This window comes from Dipodomys ordii, unplaced genomic scaffold (assembly GCF_000151885.1).
Source record: "Dipodomys ordii isolate 6190 unplaced genomic scaffold, Dord_2.0 Scaffold8, whole genome shotgun sequence".
NCBI lineage: Eukaryota > Metazoa > Chordata > Mammalia > Rodentia > Heteromyidae > Dipodomys > Dipodomys ordii.
The window spans coordinates 24609464-24615463 of NW_012267224.1; the positions used below are offsets into that span (position 1 = coordinate 24609464).

General features: G+C 36.0%; 1 protein-coding gene across 1 annotated transcript in view; it reads right to left on the minus strand.

Annotated features, from left to right (window-relative positions):
* Positions 1 to 6000, minus strand: part of Fryl (FRY-like) — a 224823-nt gene that overhangs the window by 161034 nt on the left and 57789 nt on the right. The window contains exon 3 of the mRNA XM_013008917.1: positions 1973 to 2102. The gene's annotated coding sequence lies outside the window, so the exon portion shown is untranslated. The remainder of the gene's footprint in view (positions 1 to 1972; positions 2103 to 6000) is intronic.

Sequence of the window (6000 nt, forward strand, 5' to 3'; positions counted from 1 at the left end):
AGAATTTGCAAAGTATGGTTGAGTATAACAGTAACCATCTATAATCCCAGCTAATTTGAGAGAATCTTGAGTTCAAGGACAGCTCATGTAATTATAAACAAAAAAAGAAAGGGCATACACACATTTAAATGATTTCAAAAATCACCTAGTGAAACACATTTATAATCTCATTCTTCTAACATACAACATGAAGGAAATTATTTACATAATACAGGATCTCTATAACTATCTGGAAAATGGTTGTAAAAGAAAAGCCAAAGAAAGGTCTACTTCGAAATTACTTCGTTTTTTTTATCTTTACTTTGCTACAGTATTACTTATATAGCCAACTACTCCTTAGTTGGTTCATTTAAAAGATGGTATGTGAAGGTTCTTTATAGTAAAGTAGTAATAAAGTATTAAGTCTCAGAGAATATTTGAAGGTAAAATACAAATTCTGTCTATGTAAAAAGGGGTAAAAAGAAAACCCCAACAACAAGGAAGTCATATGAAAGACAAATTTGCTTCTCTTTATGAATATGATCTCATGGTCATTATATCCTAGGTTTGTTGTTTGCCTCAGGCACAGAGGCCTGAGTCTTATCTAGGGAGCTGGTCTGCTCTTATCTACCAAGCCCAGAGACAGAGTAGTATGCTACACAAGCGAATTGTGGAAGGGAAGTTACTTTTATGTTCATCCACAATATACACAGCAAGCAGCTGTGTCACTGTCAACTCATTGTTTAAAACTGCATTTCTTTTGCAGAGAGGAAAGAGCTGAAGGATAAGGTAACCTAAGACAAGAGGGGCTCTAAACATCAGGGGCTCCAGAGGGAACACATATAGTTTTTCTGATTTTTTTTTTATGCAACATATATTTACTGAGCAGATTGTTTAATGATCTGTGCGAGACACAAAGCCACTGAGATGTGTCTTCAAGCTTACAATAGTAAGTAAGGGAAATCAACTCTCAGAGCTACCACAGACCCTGAAGGGTTGGCCTAACTTTGTGGTACCTGCACTGGAGTTGTGTTTCCTTTACCCTATCCTATCCCACTTGCCCTCTTTACTGATGCTGATCCCTAATAAACACCTGTGGTTTCTTTAGTGAGAAAGTATTTTTTTGAATATTTTCATTAGCTTTGAGTAGTTGTACCAAAGTGTTACCATTTAACAATGCAGTTCAGGAATACAGTGCCTCCTATCCGTGTCACCCCTTCCAACATTCTCACCCACCCTCCCTACCCGCCCCTTCCCTTTCTTGTCTTCATTTTTAGCTTACGTATTAATTTTTTTGTGCCATTTAACAAAGTAGTCTATGTATGTAACACATCTTGAAATAAACAACTTAAAAGGCATAATCTTTTTCAGCATCAGCTTGCTGAGCTCCTACCCTGAGACAGCGCAAAGGACAAGAGGCATGGCATTCCAACGAGTGTGCCCATTATTGGCCAGCCAAGTCTGAAGACAAAAGGCCACAGAGCTCTGCTCACCTGCGTACTTAAATGATCACAACATAGGATTTGCTGTAGTTTGAATCTTGAATGTTCCCAAAGGCCCACATGTGTCACATATGAAAAGCTTGGCCTAAAGCTTGGCAATATTGAGAGATGGTAACACCTTTGAGAGGTAGGGCCCAGTCCTGGTCACATAGGGGACACTGTGGGTCCTGGCTCCCTCTTCTCTTTTTGTCCACTTCCTGGCCATAAGGTGAGTGGATCTGCTGCACTCCACACTGCACTTCCATTATCTTGTGCTGCCCCATCACAGGCCCAAAACAATAAGGCCAGTCATCCACAGCCTAGAACTTCAAAAATGCCAGACAGAATAAACTTTGACACTTAACTAATTAATTATCTCAGGCATTTCATAGTCTTAAAAACCTAATAATCAAGAAGCTTTTTCTAAAAGAAGCTAGAAGCTAAAACAGCATTTTAAGATCATTTTAGGCCTTCATCATTATTTAGCCTTTAGAATATTTATATAATCTTACCGTGTCACTTGAGTCTGAAATTTCTTGGTGGTAACTTGGATCATCTAATCCTGATTTTATGACTTGGGCAGTTTTCAGAATTAAGCATTTAGAAGCTAGTCATCCAAGATTCAAATAAATGGCTTCGGCTCTGAAGAAAAACAAAATTCAACATTTACCTATCAGGTATATTTATAAGAATGCTTTTGTTTTGCATATCCCCCCTTCTGACTACATTCCAGAGTTGCCTATGCTGAAGACATCCTCTTCCAATAATGGCATATTACATTTTTTTCTGTTTTTACTACAGAAAATTTCAAACATGCAAGATTACTGAGAGTACTAACATGAATGCCCATTATTCCCAGTTTTAATAAATCATCACAAACCACATTCCATTTCTATCTTCATAGACCTCTACTCTGAACTGTTCAAAAGAAAACCCGAGACCTCCAAGTGTTTGTTGATAATTCAGTAAGTATTTAAGCCAAACTCAACTGGCTATTAAGTCATCACAATTTCTTATAACATTCCTACCAATCAGTGCTCAAATACTGCCATGTCTTCTGTGTCTTTTTTTTTTTCCGGGGCAAAAGCAAGGAAGGGGCCTGAAACCCGGGCCCCGGCCCCCAAACCCTCAACCCAAAGCCAAGGCCCTACCACTTGAGCCACAGCACCACTTCCAGTTTTCTGGTGGTTTACTGGAGATAAGAGTCTCATGGACTTTCCTCCTGCCTGGCTTTGAACCACGATCCTCAGATCTCAGCCTCCTGAGTAGCTAGGATTACAGGAAGGAGCCACCTGTGCCAAGCTCTTTTAAACCATCTGTTCTTATCCAAATATAAACAAAACCTCTAAGTCTCTTTTAATCTATAGTTTTTCCTTTCCATGAGGTACTGAAGTTTGAATCCAGGCCTCTGTGCATGTTAGGCACACATCCCCAGTCACCTGCTCCCTGCGTTTCTTTGTAAACCCTTTACAAGCCAATGCTTGAACTCAGATAATGCTTTATTCAGTAACAAATTTAATACACTACTGTTTTATTTGTTAAAATATAGATTTACAAAACCGTTCCTATACCAAATTAGGCCTAATATTTATCCCACCTACAGATATTTGAGATGTCTAGTTTTCAGACCCTACATATAATAACTTAGAGATCAAAGACTGAACTACTGTTTTGAATGTTTCTAAAAATAAACCCAGTAGCCACAGGGAGCTGTCCTTTTACCACATTAAGGACTCTCATGTGATCATGCACATTCTATGTTTTACTAACATTAAAGGTACTGGCATTTTTTAATAATTGTATGTTAAAACTGGCATTGAAATTCCTATCAGTCTCACTAGTTTCCTACTGTTTATTTCCCTGTTTAATCAATTTAATATGCAACCCAAAGGAAAACGTTTATTCTCTGAAATGTTACCTTTGAACCTAAAAACTCTCAATTTGAAATCCCTTTGTTCAAGTTATAAAAATGTAATGTTTCATTTACTCAAGAGCTATGTATTACGAAATCATAACTAAGACCAAATTTTCCAAATTCTAAATCTAGTAAATATAAACACTAATTCATTCTCACTTGTTCATAATCTATCTCACTCAGACTTGCTGCAAATTTTTACTGCCCCATCAAATATCTGTTACCAATATGTCACCCACATTCTGCCATAATTCTTGATGATTTACTTGTACTAGGTTCAGCTTTTATCCCTCAAATAAGCTCATGCAAAAATAAAAAAAAAAACATGTCTTATAAGACAGATACAATCATGCATTGTGCAATATTTAATGAGATTTAATTTTTTTTCAACCTTGTCTTCTGGGACAAATAAAAACTAATCACTCACTACTAGAGTACAATGTAGTTTTAGGAATATAGCAACAATTCCAACTAGGATTGCTTCGTACCACTAAACTGAGGTCTTTCATTACTTACTGGATGCAATAAGTTCCAACGTCACACTTTGATAGGTTCACTATTGTTGGAGCCACAATATCATAGAACTGTTTTCATTTTAAGAATTCCTGGTATTGATGCCCACAAGCTTTCAATACCTCTTCAGGAGACCAAATACCCTTCCTATTCTCAACATTTCACTCTTCAAAAAATAAATTCACCTTTAAGTTAGCCTGGAAAATATTACTTCTGTGGCTTTCTTTTTATATGTCACTATCATTTTTAGCAGCATTGGAAGTATAGAAAGGTTTGGTCTGTTTCCCACTTGGGAAAGAAAGGGTGTTCCTGTTTCCTTGAATGTTTTTTTTTAATCTTGTCTCCAAACATATTATTTGACATGGGATTATCGTCCTTTCATTTGACTTATTTGGAGAACATTTTATTTGTAGAGTACATTTTATTCCCATTTTTCAAATGCTACTTTTATGGTACTGACCTATAGGCAGAGAGGTTACCTATAGGCAGTTCTGTTGTAAATGACAAATGCTATGGTTTCTGGTGTAAAAAGTAAATGGTCATAAAAACAATGTCACTTAGTATTTGACATTAATAAGGAGAACATTATAAATAGCTAAATAACAAACAGAAGGCTTTTTAAAAGGCAAGACTTTCCTCCTGCATTTGGAGTACAGATCTAGAAGTTTCCATAGGCACCAAATAGAGAATAGCAGCCTACACGTGACCCTTGAGGAACCTCAGATCAAACATAGTCCCTCAGGAACAGCCTGCCTTACCCCACTCCAGAGAGTAAATAAAATGTATCAGATGACACATTAACCTCATTTCCTTTTTGAAAAGTTTTTGAATAATTAAACGAATGCCAATATTTGTCTTAATTTTAGTAAGATATCTAATGTGGATGTGTCTAATATACATTAATATAGGAAATAATAATTTGAAGTAAACAGAGAAAAGCGAAGAGTAATAATGTTCATTACAACATTCTCAATATACAGCTATGTTTGGAATACTTTGTAATTTGAACAGGAGAAAAGAAAGCTACGTGTATGGCATATTTGGCCTCAATAACAAAAAAAGTTTGCCTATTATATAATTGACATGAAGTCTTTTTCATAAAGGAAGAATGCTCACTCAATATTTAGGCAAAGTTTTAGAAATGCTAACAATCCTATAAAATGAAAAAAGATAACCCCAGAGGATAAAAAGATTATAACGTAGGATAAAATAGATGTAGGTAAACTACTTCAAAGATCTCAACTGAGAATCTAAATTTGACTTCAAAATGTATTTTGTGTTATACTTGAATACCAGAATACATGGTAACCTAGAAATGCATTGTATTTTGACTGAGAAGAACTACATTTCCAGACATGGAATCCATGAAAGCCAACTCCTACTCTTCTATTAAAGCTTTTTAGTAATCTTGCAAGGTCTAATAAAATTATATAAAAATCTGAAATGACATAATATTATGTCCATCTTTTGAGGGTTAAGAATGCAAACATTACCAAATATACTCAATGTGATACCAATATAACTATGGGAAACATAAGCTGCATTAAATTCTTATATAAAACATTAAAAATCTAAAACATGTATCCTTTAAGTCTGCCATATACAAACTATTAGAATACGGCTAGGCTGTAGCTCAGTGGCAAAGGTGTGATCCCTAGTATCAAAAAAGAAAAGACAAAAAAAAATCTAAAAATTATTCAAACAAGAAACTACTAGAATAATTTTTTTTCTTTTTTAATTGTGAAAATACTGTACAGAGGGGTTACAATTACATGCGTAAGATAATGAGTACATTTGTTATCAAGCATTGTAGCCTCCTCCTTTGTTTCCCCTTCCCCTCCCATCCTTCCCCCACCCCGGCACCCAACCCTCCTCCCCGCCCCCCACCAAAGTTGTAAAGTTCATTTTCGACATAAGGACTTGTATGTCTCATTGTTGCAATGGGTCCACCTGTATCCCTAGTTAAACGATTTGTTTGTTCCCTTCCCCTCCACAAATTATAACAACATCAAATACAGTGAAAGCAGGGTTCTACCGTGGGGGAGGGACATACAAAACAACAAAGAAATAATCTTATAAATGTGTTAGAAACTGGGGGGGAGGGGGGAGGCT